Below are 19,260 nucleotides of genomic sequence, written 5' to 3'. Positions count from 1 at the left end.
TGTTCTCCCCTGGAAGTTTTGAAAGTTTTCTTGTTTATAAAACAAGATGTTTGAATCGGAGTTTAAAGGGTCTCCCCCACACTGTTTTCATCACTTTAGAATCAAGCCTGTGCTCTTAGCCTGCCCCTTCAGTCAGGATCTGGGGGCCTGGGACAAGGTAATTGAGGCAGGCCAAGCTGAATGGGCTTGCTGTGGGAACTTTGATGCTGTTTCAAAAGTACAACTTCTGACTAGAGCCCTTGTTTAGCCTTGCACCCTCTCTGAAGCTGGGGACTTGAGCTCTCTGTGTTTCCTCAGCTGTTCTGACTGGCCTGTTAGCTGCCATCCTTTGGAGATAGCAATGGATTTGTATGTATTTTGTTTACAGTCCCTCTGTAATAAGAATTTTGAAACTGTGACTAGCACGAAATAGCCATGGAAGACAACCTGGGGCCATTTCAAATGTAACACGCCCCAAGCCCACTGAATTTGATGAGCTGTAAACAAATGTTTGCTCTTTTGGGGATTTTTTCCAGACAAAGTAAAACTCAGAAAAATATTGAAGTGGATCTGATCCTAAGGTAGACACTGTAGTGTGTCTGTCAGCGTGGTATATACACGTGTAATGTACGTACACACACACACACACACACACACACACACACACACACGCACGGATGTGCATGCTCATGGAGGCCAGTGGAGAAGGTTGCGTGTCCTGCTCTATCACTCTGCTGTCTTGAGACAGAGCCCCTCACTGACTCCATAGCTACCCTTTAGTCGTCACGCCCTAGGAGTCCTTCTGCTACCGTACACCCAGAGCTGGCGTTACCGGTTCTATTGGTGCACCACACCTTCTACTCCCAGCTTTCAGTGTGGGTGCTGGAGTCTCAGCTCCGGCCTCTGAGTACAGGCACTCCGGGCTCTGTCTCCAGCCTTTGAAAACATTTCCTGCTTCAGATATGTCCACCTGACAGTTCAGACCTCCAAGCATTCATCCTGTCCTGGTTCAAGCGTCAGCCGGTGCTAAGTCCAGTGTTCCAGGTACACAGTGTCCACCCTTCACAAACGTTTATTCTGGACTGTAGGAGAACCACGGGGTGGGGGTGGGGCAGAGTGTTTAATGCTTAACCCAGGGCTTAGCTTTGCTTTCTGGCCCACTGTGTTCTCATTGTCTGGCCCCAGAATTCTTCTAACTTCTTTGTATTCTCTGTTTCCTAATGTATGAAATAATGATGTAAATTTGAGCTCATGGTGTCTCTGGGAATATTCAAACCCTTGTAGTTGTCATTGATAGTGATAGGAGAAAAGAGAGAAAATGGTGGTATTTTTTCTTTATTAAGATTGCTATGGTTAACAACAGGGTAGATCTGTCGTATTTCAATGTTACTATGCATTATCAAAGTGTATTTAGAATACTGGCAGTTTTTCACTGTAAATAGCAAGTGAATATTTATTTATTTATTCATTTATTTATATTATTACTGTGAACATTTTTCCAGGTTTACTTATATGATATTTTAAGTATTAAGATGCTAAAGTGGTGGGGGTGGTGGAGGTTAATGAAAATGGAAACAGAAACCTTGGCCCAAAATATCCAACATTTGAATATGAAATTTAACAAGGAAAATAATTTTCCCTTAATTATTTTTAGACATTAATTATTTTTAGATATTATAGCAATTATCTAAAAGCAGTCCCTCCCAACGTACACTAAACTTGAAACTAGAGTCATGATAATTCATGCTACAGGTTTGATACATCACCTTTCTCCAGGGCTGGTGGACATTTGATCTGCCGCAGGCGTCTGTAATAGACTTGGGTTGGGAGCTCTGGCTACACAGCAGGAGCAGCCAGAGAAGCATCTGGAAGTTTTAGGAGGAAACAAAGGTGTTGACTGGCAGAGACCAGAGGGGGGTGAGAACCAGCTAGTAACAAGAAAGCGGAGTTGGGAGGCTTATTGGGCAGCAGTGAACCAATTCTAGGCACTAAGGAAATAGCTATGGGTCCTTGCCCTTCTTACCTGGCCGTGGTTAAGGGCGAGAAGGATAGAAGCCGGGAGGGGTTGACCTGGTCTAGAAGCTGCAATCCTGGATTCGATTGAATTGGTGCTTAGAATGATTGCATGGAATTGCTGCTGCCCTAGAGCACTGACTTGAAAACGCAGAAAACTGCTGTGGAAATTTGCTCCAGGGTACTATTTTCCCCAGGTAGTGCAGAACCATCAGCCTCAGTGTTTACCTTCCTCGCTGGCCAGCATGGACCCTGGTGCCTTTGGCTCCCATGGCTGTGCCTTCCGTTTTTAGCATATTTCTGATACTTGGTTCCAAACACTTTCCCTCTCTTCCTAGGCTGTCCCTTTGCTGTCTTGACAGTTTCCTGCTCTTGAGTTCCATGTATCCCATTTCTCTACATTTGCTTTTGTTGTTTGTGCTTTTGGGCTCACATCCAGAGTTCCATGCTTGGAGCTCTTCTCTGTTTTCAGTTTTCATGGTTTTCACACTCTCTTAGATCCATTTGATCTAATCCTTTCGGTTTTTCAGAGGCAAGAGGTATCCACACCTCTTTGAGATGTGGCTTCAGCTCTGCCAGGTTCCCATCTCTCCCCCCGGGCATTTGCTGACAAAGCCTTCTTCTCCAAGGTTCTCTGCTTCCTTAGCTCGTGGTTGTTTCCTTCTTTGTATAGTCCCTTCTCTGGTAGCCATGTTACTGTATGAGAAAAAGTTGGAATCTAGTGTCTTCAGCCGAGTCTGTTCACACATGTTGTCCAGGACAAGGGCTGGTTTTCTTTTGGCCTTTGGAAGCATTCTTTCAATGTAGTCTCTATTTGGATGCTGGTTTCACCATCCTTTGGTTAATTAGATTGTCTTCAGCCAATCTTCTCCAGAATCTTAGTAGACATGCCTTATTCCTTGAGCTCTGTCTGTCACAACAATATGCCTTCTTGTGCCTGTTTGCACCAGGCTTTTAAAGCTATCAAGTGGCCTCTGTCACAAGTAACCTTAACGCCTTCCTTTCAAGGATTAAAAAAAAACAAACAAACAAAACAAAAAAACAAAAAAACAAAAAAAAACAAAAAACAAACAATTTTTCATATATAGAACTTTCTTCTACCCAAATTGAGACACATTAGAGTTAAGATTACAAATGATGATGGTGGATGCATCGGAGGACTAGGGTACCATTTTCTTCAAACAGTACCTCTGCAGGCATTTATCACAGCATCCTGAGTTTGAGTAAGGAGAGCATAGGGGACAAGAGGGTACTATCTAAGTTATATTGTCTTCTTTTCCATTGTTCCCTTCTAATTTTTTATTCAGATGTTTGATATTAAGAGCTAAGATTTCAGTTTTTATTCTCATTCTTCCTCTATAATTCCCCTTTTTATTTAAGCATCTCTGCTTCCTTTCTGAAAAACAAAACAAAACAAAAACCCTTGCCATCACTGACTTATCATCCATTTCTCATTGTCTCATTTTTTTTATTGTAATTTTTAATTTCTGGGAACATTTGTAATGGTAAGAATCCTCATCCTAACAGCAGCAAATTTTACTTGTTGAATTAATTAAGGGAGTCTGCCATCGTCTCTGGTTGGGCCATCAGTCTGCTTCTGGTTTTGCTGAGCTTACCTGTGAGCTTCTGAGAGGGTCCCTGAGCAGAGCAGGTATTTGTTGAAGCAGGAGGCATCTTAGGCTTTATTCTGTGGCTGATTGGCTTCTCTGTAGAACCACCTTCTAAACTTAGAACTTTAAAAAACAGAACCAGAGGGCAAGTGTGTACCTTGGATAGGCAGTACCTGGATTCCGTGGTCCTGCCACTTCTTACTCCATTCCCAGTCTGAGCCCCTTCCCCTACCCTGGGTAAAGGATCTCTCAGTGGAAGTCTCTGTTACACTCTAGTCACAAAATAAGCTTCTGGTCTTCTGGTGCCTGGGAACCCAATCCTCTAGGTGAGTTCATTAGAGTAGGGGCCTTATTCATTCTTAGATGCTAACTCTTAACCGTTTCCTCCATTTGCAGAATCAGACATGGTTGGCTGTTGCCTAGATTCTGGGACTTTTATTTGTTGAGTAAGTTATTTTCAGTTTCCTTTTTGATCAGCTTAGCCTTATTCAGTTTTCTAGGGTTGTCAGATCATTTATTTACCTTTCATGTGTCTGTTTTTTTTTCTTTCAAAAAAAATAATTTTGAATTTATTGACTCATTTTTCATTCTCAGCCTGAACAGAAATCTATTATCTGCCCTTGTGTTTGAACTGGGGAAAGGGTGAAAGTCAGTGTTTATGCTCAACCTGCTCTTTGCTCAGAGGACAGCTATATTCCTGTTGTCTTTCTGAGTTTACCTTTCTGTCAATTATTTATCCATATGTTTTTCTGTTGGATTTCTTGTTTGCCCCCCCACCCCGAATTGCGTTTCCTGATCTAGTCTAGATGTTTTAATTGATTCTTAGGTTTGTATCATTGTGATTGCGACATCGGAGCACATGATAAAGCTCTGCTCTGAAAGTTTTCCAAGCACTGCTGGGTGCTGCCATGGCTGGCTTCTATACAAGCGTCATTACTGCAGGGGATTCCTAGAGCATACATATCATGAGTGATTTAGTGCTTTGTGGTTCTGGGATTGAAAAAGCAGTCATTGAGTGATTATGAAGCATTTGATTTATATTTGTTCTTTTGGTTGGAAAATACAAAAATTAACTCTTTCAGGCTGGTTGTCCCCAACTCTCTGCTTTGACCCTTTTTAAAATTTATTATAGGGTTTCTCTTTGTTAGGATATACGTGGATATACATTCTATATAGATGTCACGGTAAAGCTGACATCTTCTCTTCTTTAGATATAGACAGGCAAGTTCTAGTCAATGGGTTAAAACATGGGTGTTGAGTGGATGTGAACCCGTCTTTAAAGCCATGTGGTGCGTATAAGCCACACTAACGTACTGAGCCACTGGTGCTCCTGCTAGCCAAAGATGTTTTTTGCATGTTTCTATTGCTTTATATAATGCAATATTTTGTAGTGAAAGTAGATATAACCCAGTTTTTATTTGATGAGGTTTTTTTTTTTTTTTTTTTTTTTTTTTGTATCTCATGAATGGTGTACTGCTAAGGAATACAAATGAAGAAATTAGATTTTAAAAGGTGATCCGATGCTTTCCTTTCGACTCCCTGTCTCATCTTTTTTTTTTTTTTCCATTTTTATTGTATGTAATGGAAATGCAATTGCTGGAGATAATCTAGTGTATTGACTTACGTAGGATATGACCAGACACAGGACGGTGGAGCTGTGAACTGAGCTATATACCTGGCTTCCTTGAGATAGAAGAGTCCAACTTCTGTGTCTGCCCTTGACTAGATAGACTACCTCGCTGGGCACTCTGGCAGATAACCTCTGTCCATCTCAGTTTGTCGACATATCCAGCTAACCTTGGCCATTTCAGTCAGTTCAGGCTTGATGAGTTGAACGTGGGCTTGTGGTTCACGGTTTTGTGAGACAGGGATATCCAAGAAGCGAATCTGTTTTTTAAGTATCCTGCATTCTGCAGTTTTAGTAGCTTCCTGAATCTGTTTCTTGCTTTACCTTCCTCCGGCTTTGCTGCTGCTGTCTGCTTTCTTCTGGCCTATCGAAACGTGGTGGCAGCAGTGCAGCTGCCAGCTGCCTCCAATTTCCACAGAGAAGATGCTACTCTCAGGGAACAACTACTTCCTGATAACTTACAATTGGCTTGCCGACTTTTTCCCTAATCCCATCAGGCTGACAGGGAGGATAGGCAAGCTGCTGTGCCCACTGAGGGCACAGAGAGAAGAGCTAGGTTAACCCAGACACCGGTTAAACAAAGTTCCTGTGGCATGGAAGAGGACTGAGTTGGAAAAGAAGACATTTCTCCGTCCAGTTGTGTATAGTGTGCAACTGAGCATCCCTGCTCAAGAAGTGTAGTGTTCCTGAGCAAATAGTCTCAACCACAAGTGAGAAAGTGGCCTTACAGTGTTTTTAGTTGGTGCAAACATGCACATACATTGAGCCTTTCCCACTGATCCTGTCCAGTTTACTCCTGTCCAGTAGGATCTCTCACTGAAACAGAAACTCATTGCTTTAGCTAGGCTCCCTGACCACAGAGCTGCCAAGATCTGTGTGTCTCCACCTCCCGATTCTGGGGCTGTGGGCACATGTCTCCATCGCAGTCTTTTTACACGGGTACTCGAGGCTTGAACTCAGGTTCTCAAACTTGCACCACATGTGCCGTTACCTACAAGCCATCTCCCGAGCTGCGTTTCTAATTTGTAAACAATTTCCAAAAAAAAAGCGCTTTCCATCCAAGGGACTCACCTACTGACAGAATTTTTATCAGTATTATTATTATTATTATTATTATTATTAATTGGTTTTTTGAGACAAGGTTTCTCTGTGTAGCTTGGGTGTCCTGGAACTTGCTTTGTTCACTAGGGTAGCCTAGTCTACAGAAATCAGATTAAACTGACTCTATCCTGTTTACTCCTTTCCTGCCTCAGCCTCCCTGTTATTGGTATTAAAGGGGTATGCCGCCACCACCTGGCTTCTTCCCTGGCTTCTTCAAGTTTTAGCCCAGCTCCCGTTTCTGTTAGATACCCTCATTTGGCCTATCACGTAATGTGGGTGGCCACTTCTCTTTGATGCCTTTCTGGCTGTACCATTGTGTCAGACTGTGCCCTGTGTTTGACGGCTGTGCCAGTGTGAGGACTTCTGACTGGGACTTTGTGCAGTGCCTCTCAGATGCAGAGGGCTTGGTGATATTCCCATGATTACATCCGGGGCTGCCGGTTTCTGGGAGGGGGGCCACAGCCAAGGGCAGAATGCCTTGGCTCTGTTGCCTGTTAAAACTGAACTTGTTGGATTTTTCCATTTTGTTGCTTTCCACCTCTGTTTTGTGTGTCAGTATGAACTCATGTATCTATTTTATTCATAGAATGTAATCTAGTACTCTTACGTATGGCTTTACTGCCACTGTTGTGTGCTTTTTTTTTTTTTTTTTAATGATCTTTAAAAAAGATACCAGTGCTGTTCTTTGGGGCACTTGAAAATGCTACATACTCATCGCTTGTACATCTTTTCCCTATCCCTGGCATCAGCAGTTTCTCTAAGCAGCTGTGGCTCCTCTTATTGGAGAACGGTATTAGAACCCAAGATCTGAGTGCTGGCTGTGCTTATTGAGGCTGGGTGGTGCCAGGCACATGCCCTTATCATGCTGTCTTTCAGATGCAGAATGACCCCTCCTTAGTGACATTTCTATTCCAGGAAGAGGAGGGGTGGTGACCATCCGAGAATGGAACAAGGGCCACCCATGCTTCCTGGTAGTTTAGGCCCCCCTCCCACCCCCACTTCTTTGGAGATTGAGAGCCTTTTCTTTCTCTCACTGGGAGTTTTGCAAGGTGGCTCGTTTTTATGGACACTCTGATGAGTTACTCATTTAAGGGCAAAATGTGAGGGAAGATTTGCTAACTGTGACTGGGGAAGTTATTTATTGATTGCCCATATTGTACGTTTTCTCTCTCTCTCTCTCAGATTTGTCAAAGAGGCATAGCAGTTAAAGATGGTGAGTTAACGTGCGCTGTATATTGTTGTTCGCAGTAAGAATAAATGCAGACTTAGCGACGGAATTGTCCTTCACGTAAAGATAGCATGCTTTCTGTTTAATGCATTTAGTACTCTCCCACATGTCTTCCAGCCCATGCAGAATTGCTGTGAGGCCCTGCCTAATGTGTTCAAACTGGACCCATTGTCCAATGTTGTACGAATTAAATCTTTCTAGAAAGCATAAATATTACCTTGAATAGAGAGGTACACATATTCTTCAAGGAGCTCTTGCTAAAGGGAAGGACATAGACTCAGTTGTGGAGTGAACTGTTTTTATCCCTCAGACTTTAGTTAATGGAGCACAGGAATTCAGCCTCCCACTCCTTCAGTTTCTTTCTCCATTCCCTCTCCTCCTCTTTCTCTTTTCTCTGTCTCTGTCTGTTTCTGCCCTTCTCTGTCTGTCTCTGTCCTCTCTCTCTCTCTTTCTCTGTATCTCTCTGTGTTTGTCTCTCTTACGCAGACAGATTTCCATCTGTCTTTCCATTGGGGTATGTAGGGAGGCTGACGCACGGTGCCAAGAGCTCATACCTTGAACTGCAAGCACAACTGAGAGAGTGAACCACAAGTGGCTCAAGTCTTTCAATTCTCCAAGCTCCACCCCAGTAACATTTCCCCCACCCCACCCCAAAGGCCACACCTCCTAAACCTCCAGAAGCAGAAGTACCAACTGGGACCATGTGTTCAAATGCCTAAAACTAGGGGGGACATTTTTCACTCAAACCACCACAGGCTCAGTTTTCTAGTTCTCTCAGTTTCTTTGCTTCTTTGTTATTACCAACAGGATGGCATCATGTCAAACCAGCAAGAATTACATCTGTCCTCCTAGGTTTTCGTCAGCACTACTGCATTCTACTTCTGTGAAGCATTTCAACAGATTAATTTTTGATGTTTGAAATAATTCAGTCTGTCAAAGGATGAAGGTCCTAATTTTATTTTCCCTTTGGCCATTTATGGGGTAATTAGAAAAGGATGAGCAGACTGAGACCCTCATTTAATCCAATCTTTCAAGTTTACAGACTTACTGAAAACTAATATCTCATGAATGGATTCTCAGCTCAACCCTGTGAAGAGGTTTTCCAGTCAATTAGACAGATGTTACTTACCATGTGCAGCGCCTTTAAACAGTAGATCTGTTATTTCCTTCTCTCCTCCCCCAGTCTTTAGTTCAGGCTGCATTAAACACCTGAGACTTCTTTTTCAACTTTTTGCATGTTAGGATCACAAGTACGTGCCTTCATACTCAGCCTAGACTTCAGCCCCCCCCCCTTTCTCTCTGTCTCTCTTTCCTTTCTTCCCTTTTTTGATTTTGGATTTGGATAATCATATGTAAGATCTTGATCACTCTTGAATCTCTTATTTGCTGGCTACTTTTCTAATCTCAGGCATGTCCACATCATGCCCACAGCTTAGAACAGCTTCCTACTCATCAAGATTCATTGTGCTGTCTCAGTTTTAATTTGTGCCTCAGTTAATGCTTTCTCCATATTCACTAACTGCTTCATGAGCTCCTGTTCTATGAAGCACAGGTTTTATCTGTTCTGGTGAACGACACATTGTAAATATTTAACGTTACGTATTTATAAGCACCTTCTGAATTACTTTATGACCTTTTAACATACTTATCAAGTCTTACTTAATTGATGTTCATATGCAAGAAACCATTAAATCTTTTTGTCTACTTATACTATGGCAGAGGTAAGATTCTCAGAGCCCAACTCATAAAGTATTCAGGATACTAGAGTTGGAGGGGGCCCTCTCCTTGCTTTCCTTCCTTTTGGTAATACTTGGGATAGTCTGTCCACTTGGTATCATTATTATGGTAACAACAGGAAGTATTGCCTGGCAGAGAAGTGGAGATATATGTTTTCAGGATTATGTTATATTAGATATGTTTTATTAGATATATTATATATTTATTATATATTATATATTTATTAATATTATTTATTATATATTTATTATATATAATATGTTATATTATATATATATATGAAAACATTGTATGTTTTCAGGATTGAATCTTCATGTAAATAGCCCTTGAAACATTAGCTGTTAAGAAGTAAGCCAGTAGAAAACATCATTCCTAATACTTAAGTTGTGATTAAAATCATAAATGATACAGAAAATAATGAAGAGCACTTAATCTACATATCTTTAATATATCATGTTTTATATGCTAAAGATAAAACTAATACTGCCATTTCTCCCATGATGAAATTGAAGCATAGATAAATATGTTCCTGTATACATTCACACAGCGAGTGGTCAAGGTAAAATTGGACCATAGCACTCTGACCCAGAATCTCTCTTTCAAACCTCTGCTGGTCTGCTCTGTGGGTTTTTTTCCTCTGGGCATCTGTGCGCACATGGGACCGTGGCATGTGTGTATTTACTTCAGTGCCCGGGTTGCTGAGTCACTATAGCTTCACTTTGGGATTCCTCTTTTATTAGTTCAAGGTATTGGTGAGTATTAAGAAGAGTGATTACTGTAAACAGGTTAACTATTAAACAGACTTTTATATAGACACTTTTTCCTTTGATAATAAATCTTAAGAATATTGAGTGCCAGTGCCTTTGAGTATATAGTTATTAACCCATATCTTTTGTTTAATGTCTGATGCACAGAAATGACATAAGGGCAAATGAAATGCCCGTTCTTTTCTCTGATGCTATGAGGATAAATACTTTCATCAATAATTAATTATACTTTAGGAGTACTTATGCTACAAAATATGCAAAGTACCATGGGTGCTCGGAGATAGCAGAGAAGTGGCATGGGATTTCCCTGGGGAAGCCGGTATAAAGGAATTGGATCTCTGTCCACAGCGTTCAGAGGAAGGAAGTGAGCACAGGCGCAGATGAGGAAAAGCCTGCTGTAGTGCTCTGTTGTGATTGTTTAGTGAGACCTACGCTGGCATACTGGGAGAAAGAATTTTAGAGGCATGCATGAAGTTTTAGTGGGCTTTTATGTAATGCCACTCTGGACAACAGTTAAGGCAATGCAGATGGGAAAGAGGTGACTCCAGCAGTCAATCTCGGCTAAAATTTATGGGACCTGTGAAGAACTCATAGGATGGGAATGATGTGAGTGAAGAAGGGGTCAAGGTCAATAGAAAGCTTTTGAATGGAGGAGAGTGAGAGGGTAGACAGAAATGAAGAGAAATTACTGTTTCTTCTGGCCTGCTTTGTTGTGACACTTGGTGCGGGGGATTTTTGATGACCTCAGCTATTGGCTTGTACAACTTAATATTGTGTATAAATGTGTACCGAAGAATTGGGGACACTCCCTGAAGATTTGTGGCAGTTTCCTGTGTATTGTTTTGTCGTTGTACTAAATGATGCCTACTGAAAGTACCTGTGAATCTTTCAATGCTTCAAAGTGGAAAGTGCAGAGGATTTGTATGTGTGCCGATGTTGGCATCCAGCCTGTAGTACTAGAAGTTCATTTCTTGGCTTGAGGTAGGATTCTCATTGGGTCCAAGGGCTGAAGAGCTTCGGCCAGGACCCCAGATGTTCTGCCTTTCTCAGTCTTTTAATTTTGACTGGTCATATTGCATGGTTCTGTTTAGCATATACAGATAGTATGGGCCACACTTTTTTCTCTTTTGTGGAGATGATCTCTATGAGAGAGCATAAATTCTGACTGCCTTGAATGGTCTTTGCCCTATTGTTTGGTTCTAGAGTGGTACTTGGTTGACTTGAAAAAAAAGTGAATTGTTGGTGTAGTAGTCTGTGTTTATTATATTTTTCCTGTGTGTTGGTACCTGTGACAGATAACTTTTGACCTAGGAAACTTTGAGGGGTATTTTAATGACTTGTTTATTTGGAAATACTGGGATCAAGAGTCCTGTCTATATAACTCATTTATTATTCAAGTTATACATGTGGTTGAATCCTTTCTGTGAGAATGTCTGTTTATAGGTTACTCACTCTGAACAGTCATAAGCTTGTTTGAACAAGCCATGCTATACACATCTACCAGTGGAAGGCACTGTTTCATGTGAAGTGTTTGTACCACAGTTTCTGAGTGACAACTGACTGACATTATAACGTGGTCCTGTGTGTCCATCAGCCATTTGGTGGAGTCAGTCATCTTCAGTACAGTGAGCACCTGAGCTGAGGATAAAGATGTGTGTGGAAATACTATATTTATCTTAATTTATTGTTTTGAAACTTAGTACTTTAATTCTCTCCTCCTTCCACTTTCAAAATGATTCTTTGAGTAGTAAGTCTTTAATGAGTCAAAATCTTAATAACTTTATTTGCTTTTGAGTATTTTATATGGTTATTTTTTCTATAGTACTTTTTATATATTATGTTAGAAATATAGATCCCAAAGAACTGACTAGAATAACTTGGCAGAAAAATTGAAGTATCAAGATATTGCGAATTGTAAATTAATCAGAAAGAAAGATAGAGTATCTTTTGAGTAGGAGGACATACTAATTAGAAATTAAATTATTTGCTTATTGAACACCTTCCCAGGAAAGCACAGATTTTGCAAAGAAAATCCATAGCTATATTTTTGAAAAACAGTATCTGTTCTAGGTTAATAGTCTTACCAGTGAAAATATTTGTTAGTAACACCACCTGTCCCCCTAGGCTGTTTTCACTTCTAATATATTCATATTTTGAACTATGTGGTAATTTAAGTTTGGATATATATCAGAAGATAATTTAAAAGAAACACTGAGCATTTGCAGTCAGATATACTTCCTGTTCCTAAGAAGAGTCTCTGACTGTTCTTTTCCATTGGGTCAGAACAACTTGAGCAAAAAATTTCTCCCCAGAGCAGATATTTTAGTGGTGTGATTCTTAGGTTGATGTGACTATTTCATAATGATCGTGTGGCATTTGTTTTGTGAGCTATGAAGGGGTAGTGATTGGCCGATGTGTTTCCTTCAGAGTTTGACCAGGACACGTGGACCTTCTGAGACCTCTTAACCAGGTCCTTTACCAGCTGTTCCCACTGTTTATGTCTTACAGGAACAGAGGACAGAATCAAAACCAAGAAACTGGCGCTGGTACACTCTGCACAGTTGACGCAGAGAGCACTAGTTTTACATTCACCCACATGTTTGTGACTGTGCATGTAGTTCACCCCAATTTCATCCCATATATAAATTTGTATAAATGCCAGAATCAGCCTATGGGGTTTATGTTTAAGTCTTCCGTTCGTTCAGGGCTTTCTTGAACCACCCTTTAAAAGCTTCTTTTCCTATCCTTAAGCCATGTCCTAATGGTCCTAACGTTGCCCTTTGGATTTTAACTGTGGCATGCGAAAGATGTTTCTGCTGAGAAAGAGAAAACAGCAATGAGTGCGTTTGTTAACCATCCCCAGTCCATTGGTCTTCTCTGATCCCGGCTAATTTTCTGAATGTGAGACGGAAAGGGCTCCGCGTACAATGTGCACTTGTCTGTCAACGTCCTATGTAGCACAGTGTCATGCACAGTGAGTTGGTCAAATGAAAAAGTTTTAAGTAAAAGAAGGAAAAAGATGCCTAGAGGTTTGTTTCTTGGAGTCAGGATTGCTGATACTATCAGAGAAGAACCCGGTCCCAAGAATCACAACTGCTAATCCTCGTTGCATTCATTACGGAGGAGATGTGTGGCTTCACAGAACATCGGTAGAATGCTAAAAGACAAAACAAATCAACACCCACCCAGTATTTATTTATGACATAAATACTGACAAGTACATTTTAGAAAAAAAAATGATCTTTTGAGTAAAACCTTGGATTAGAGTGCTCAGTGAGTTTGAGTTGGTATGGTTGGGGATTTCGTGTGTATAACCTTGCTGTTTAGATGGAGGTATGCTGTGGGCTTCTGGGTGTCTGCATATGTGACCATGTTCTCATCAGGAAATCCATCCCTTGGGCTGAAGACAGCATCTGGGGTTGTGTATATGCAGATAAACACAGCAAGAACCTGACGTAGAAGGGGAAAGGTGTTTTAGCTTTACCCGAAGGAAATTGTTAAGCTTTTAAAAATGACACTCTTCCATGTCACACAGATGAAAATAGACATGTCAGTTTACACAGGTTATGAATGCATAATGCTTGACTGGTTGGTGAGGAAGAGGAGTCACTGCCGGCTTCTACTTTCTCACTTACTCCTTTAGACATTTCCCATTGCTAGAGGATCATGGGAGGAAGGTCTTGGGAACCTTAACTTGAGTTGTGAAAGGACTGTCCTTTCCCACTGACTCAGCTGTTCTGTCTCCCTACCCTTCCTTCTCCAGCTCCCACCACAGAGCTGCTTTTAAAGCAAAGGAACAAGAAAAACCTGTTTCACTGAGAAAAGCATTCAGACACACCATCCATCCTCTGGAGAGGGAAGGTCTGCCAGCTCCTCAGGTTAGAAACCTTCAGCTCATCTTGGGAGTACTCTGTCCCCTTGGTCCTGTTCCCGTGTGCTGTGTGCTAACAGAGGATCTGGGAGTCAGCGGGTGGGCGTGGGGCCCTCCAGGCTGGGTAAAGGCAAGGCCTTTAAAAATAGCTTGTTTTTCATTTTGGGAACATATCCTCCCTGTTCCATTTTGTTAACAATGAATTTTTAACTCTTACATTGGCTGCTGTGTTTAAAAGTCTTCATCTTCCTGGAACTAACAGTCTTTTTAGAAGATTTATCTAGTGGGAGAAAAAGAGACTTACCACTAAGGCCAAATAATAGGCCAGGGAAAAGTGAGCGAGCATTTGGTACAGAGCATTGAAGTGGGGCTTCTGGAGGGACTGCCAGAGAGTACTTAGTCTGAGTAGAGTAAGAAATGTGAACATGAGCATATTCAGAGGTGTGCGCTGGGATGGAACCACTTGTATGTTGGGCAGGGTCGGACACGCAGGGCTCAATTCCTTCTTCCTAGACTTATTTCAAGTTGAGTTCCTTCCTGGCGTACGAAGTCCCATCTGACATTAAAGGCATGTTCGTTCTCTAAAAAGTAATAATTGTAAAAACACTTTCAAATTCCAAACCTTTTTTTAAAAAGAATTCTTTTGTATACATTTACAAAACTGAGAAGCATCGAGAAAGATGTAGCTCTTAGGCGTTTTCCAGAATGCGAAATGGAGGTTGGGAGGATGCTTTAGTGGACAAAGTGCTTGCCTTGCCTTGGCTGGCCAGGTGGCACCCATTTGGAAATCCACCACTGGGGAGGTAGAAACTGGAAGATCCCTGAGATTCGGCTAGCTAGCCGGCAAATCTAGCCTAATTCTTAAGTTCCAGACCAACGAGAGGGCTTTTCTTTCATCTTTCAAAGATGTACTGTGAATTAGGAACACACACACACACACACACACACACACACACACACACACATACACACACGAGAGGAAAGGGAAAGGGAGAAGGGGGAGAGGGCAAGGAGGGAGGGAGTAGAGGGAGGAAGAAGAAGGGAAAGAGGGAGGGAGGGGAGAGAGGGAGAGGGAAAAAGAGAAGGAGGGAATGAGAGAGGAGGAGGAAATAATATACCAAGGCTGCTAAGATGGCTTTCTTGTAGGTGGTAGAGGTTCTTGCGACTTTATCTGGTGACCTGGTTCAGTGCTTGGGACCCACAGGTGGGAACAGAATACTTCAAGTTATTCTCTGATTTTCACACGAAAACCATAACGCATGCCTGCACCACCACCCCCCCCCATATGCACACAAACACAAATAAAAACATTCTTCTGTGCATGACTCTTCTGCCTACGTGTATGTTCGTACACCATGTGCAGGCCTGGCACCTGAGGAGGCTAGAAGAGAGCATCAGCTCCCCTGGAACTGGAGTCATATGCTGTTGTCAGCTACCCTGTGGGTGCTGGAGCTCTATCCTGGCTTCTCTGGAGGAGCAGCCACTGCTATTAACCACTCAGCCATCTCTTCCGCTGCTTTTTAAATATTTTTAAAAAGAATGTAGCAAATTATTTAGGATAACAAATACATTTTTCATTCATTTCATTGGGAGTGATTTTGTTTTTGTTTTTGTTTTTGTTTGGCGAGACAGGATTTCTCTGTGTGGCCTTGGCTGTTCTGGACTTGCTTTATAGACCAGGTTGGATTTGAACTCCCAGAGATCACAGTGATCCTCCTGCCTCTGCTGCCATGAATGCTGGGATTAAAAGCATGCATCACTATGCCTGGCTGGGAATGAATTTTTAGCTTTTCTAAAGCTTAGGATACAGTCTGCCTTAGTTACTTTCGCAGAACTATGTTTCAGCTTTTTATTTGGCTTAATGTAGATTGTTTTTCTTAGGAAAACAAATGAGATCAAACAATGATACTGTACCTTGAACAAACATCTCAGCCCCTCCCTCCTCCTTTTTGTTTCCTTTCTAACATATTTATTGAGCCACTCTTGAGTAGGGGCTCCTACTCTGGGGATTTGAAAGGCTCATTATCCTCACCACTCTTCCAATTAATCACAGTAGTGTAATGTGCAGGTATCCCCAGCCTAAGTTGGAATTAGAAATTTTCAACTCTGTGATTGTGTGGAGGTGACACAATAGAAACCAGACTTGAGGTTTGGTGTTTTCATGGCCCAGCCACAGGCAATGCTGTGCTCTGAGAAGATGCTGATTGGTGATGATGGCCCTTCGCTCCCAGGCAGCTGCCACACCATGAAGGGAAGCAGTGGGTCCTGAAGGCTATCCACTGTTGCAAACAAGAGTGTGTGGCAGGCATAAAATATGCTTTGCACATTTCAAACAGGCAGTATTTTCTACTTCTGATTTTGTCAGGTTTTAACTCTACCACAAACCAGAGACGACTTAAGTGCTGAAGTGGTGACCTGCACGTTGGCTTCCATGAAGAGTCTCTTTAGAGTGTTCCACACTGGGAACTTAACGCTCCTTCTGTGTTGCCTTAATTCCGATGGTCTGCCTAGTGTTACAGTCTGTCAGGTCAGAGAGAGTTTCCCTCCTAAGATATTGAACGTTGGTGATACTATGCGTTATAGATGTAGCTGGGAATGTAGCTCAGAGGGAGACGGCTCCCTAGCATGCACTCTATCCAGGACTCAGTTTCTAGCATCACAGAAGCCAATAGCTGAATCAGTGCACAGGTTACTGCAGTAAGACTAAGTGGTTTCATACATGTTCACTGGACACCCCTGTAATCCCAGCACTTGGGAGAAAAAGGCAGGCGGAGCTCTGTCTTGGTCTACAAAGGAAGTCCAGGACAGGCAAGAGAAACCCTGTCTCGAAAAACAAAACAAACAAACAAACAAACAAAAAAAAACAAAAAAAAAAAAGAAAGAAAAAGGAAAAACCATAAAACAATACAAAACAAAACAAAATTCTTCAGTGGCCAAGAACTCCAAGAGTTGTCTCAAAATCCAAAAATCATAACTTTCAAGGAAATCGCTGTATTTGATATGTTAAAAATAAAGCATACTTTAAAAATTTTAAAAAAGTGATAATTTTGATGGAAATCTATGAACTGGAGAAACCACTTACAATGTGGCAGTGAACATTAATATGTTTCATGAAAAAGCCTCATAACTAGAGGGAGGCAGCCACTGAGAAAGATATGAAAACACGTAAATGGTGATTTCACAATAAAAACAGCTCAACGTTGAACACATTATAGTTTAAACTTTTAAGTGCTTTTGAAAAAAAATCAAGGAAATTAATACAATTATATCTTATTTTTTTTAAAACAGACATCAAGCGTTTACTTAATCTCAAGTGTTGCCAGAACACAGAGGCGTAGGAGGCAGCCTTAACTAGCCAGCTGTGGGCGCAGAACCTGGCAGTGAGTGGTCCAGTCAGGGCAAATTGCTGAAAAGTTTAGACGACCTATAAGCCTGAGTGATGAGACTAGGATTGCACACAGGCTAACCGCGTGGGCAAACATTTGGAGAAAGAGAAGCGAACAGCTGACAGTCGTGAGCCAATGAGGTAGTAGCTTAGGGTGTAGAAAGCTGTCCTCCAGTACCCTGAGCCGATGTGCCTAGGGGCTGGGAAGATGCAGGTGGCCAAGTCGGTGCTGTAGGTATGGTCTGGTGGGGCTGGCACAGGAGGGGTAAGCTGAGGTCTGTCACAGAGAGGGCATCGACCAGGAACTACTTATGTTGAAAACTTTTCAGATCAGTTCACCCGTGTATGATGAAGAGCTTCTCTGTGGCTTAATTATACTGGTGTACTGAGAGTTTCTCCTTAGTACATATAGAGGATTTAGGGAAAGAAACATATATATATATATATATATATATATATATATATATATATATATATAATTTGTAATATATATATATATAATGTGTGCATGTCTGCAGAGGGCAGAGCCTGATATGCAATATTGTCCTCAATTGATCCCCACTTTGGCCCTTCCACAAGGGTCACAGATCACTTATCCTACATATCAGACATTTATATTGGTATTCGTTAACAGCAGCAAAATTATAGTCTTGAAGTAGCAACGGAAATAATATCGTGGTTGGGGTCACCACAATATGAGGAACTGTATTGATGGGTGACAGCATCAGGAAGGTTGAGAACCACTGCTCTAGCACAGGAAAGGTTCTTAATCATAAAAATGTGGGTTGAAGGCACCTGTCACCCACCACCTTAGGATCTGAGCTGGATTCCTGGAGGTCACATAATAGAAGGTGAGACCGGGAAGTTCTCTCCAGGTCCAAACACCTTCCCTCCTCCTCTTTTCAATATTAAAAAGGAAAGATTAATGGGGCTTTGGAAGTCATTTAGTCTTGATTCCCACCCTGGCTTGGTACCATATCTTTTATCCTGGCTTTTTATTCTCTGTCCGTCTATCTGTCTCTCCCTCTCCCTCTCTCTCTCTCTCATTATTTTATTGCCTAAAATAGAGGATAGAAAGAGAGAAATGAAGAATGAGTTAGTTGTCTAAGCTAATGTTAAAAAAAGCATATTTCATCTGTCGAAAGAGTTTTAAATGAGTGGAAATTGAAAAGCACACATTGTTTTGACAATTTGTACTTGTTAGAAAAAAAACTCATGAGATCCTATTAGATCTTAATATTTGGTCCAACGAATCCTTTAATTTTGTGTAGCACCAAAGTATAGGTAGCAAGATATAAACTGTTTTGTTACTCTTTTATAATATAAACCTTGCTGCCTGGAGAATGATGGACCTGTGACATCACAGGCAGCATATTAAGAATGAGTGCAACAAACAGTGAATTCTGGTGTGGCAGAAGATCACAGATGTCCCGTGGTAATGATTTAAATCATGTTGATTGTTTTTGTTAGAAAACTGATAACCACTCTATGGGCTCCAGCTAGAATCAAGGCTGCTGTCTTTGGTCACTAAAAAAAAATTAAAAGGACTTATGATGATACTTTCTCATAAATTTAGAATTAAAGTCCATCCAGTTCTTTGTACTTGAGATTACCTGTGTTTGATTCATTTGCATAATATATGTGATATTTAATGTACAGCATATTGTTAAATACAACCAGTGGTTTAGAATGATATGGAGGACATGATTTATATGTTAAGTAGAAAATCTAATGTATGGAGCCATACAAGCCATGAAGTTATAAACCACAGTAAGAAGTTATAAATCACACAAAAGAAATCATATTGACAGAGGAGAGCTATTTAAGGAAAACATTATTCAGGACGTGGCTAAGAATGTTGGAGAACACAAAGGTGAGGACTGTAGAACCCATACAGGCTTGCTAGGCAGGAGCGGTAACGCCTTGGACACCATCTATTCTC

The 19,260-nt window shown here is 41.3% G+C and overlaps 1 protein-coding gene across 5 annotated transcripts in view; it reads left to right on the top strand.

Moving 5' to 3' along the window:
* Positions 1–19,260, top strand: part of Klf12 (KLF transcription factor 12) — a 431,501-nt gene that overhangs the window by 71,530 nt on the left and 340,711 nt on the right. For 2 of the 5 annotated variants that reach the window (XM_055609626.1, XM_055609628.1), the window contains exon 2: positions 13,826–13,940. The exons of the other annotated variants lie outside the window; for them this stretch is intronic. The gene's annotated coding sequence lies outside the window, so the exon portion shown is untranslated. The remainder of the gene's footprint in view (positions 1–13,825; positions 13,941–19,260) is intronic. 5 annotated transcript variants of the gene reach the window in all.

This window comes from Psammomys obesus, unplaced genomic scaffold, assembly GCF_907164565.1.
Source record: "Psammomys obesus unplaced genomic scaffold, mPsaObe1.curated_primary_1811, whole genome shotgun sequence".
Taxonomy (NCBI): Eukaryota; Metazoa; Chordata; class Mammalia; order Rodentia; family Muridae; genus Psammomys; species Psammomys obesus.
This window is presented reverse-complemented; position numbering and strand designations above follow the sequence as displayed.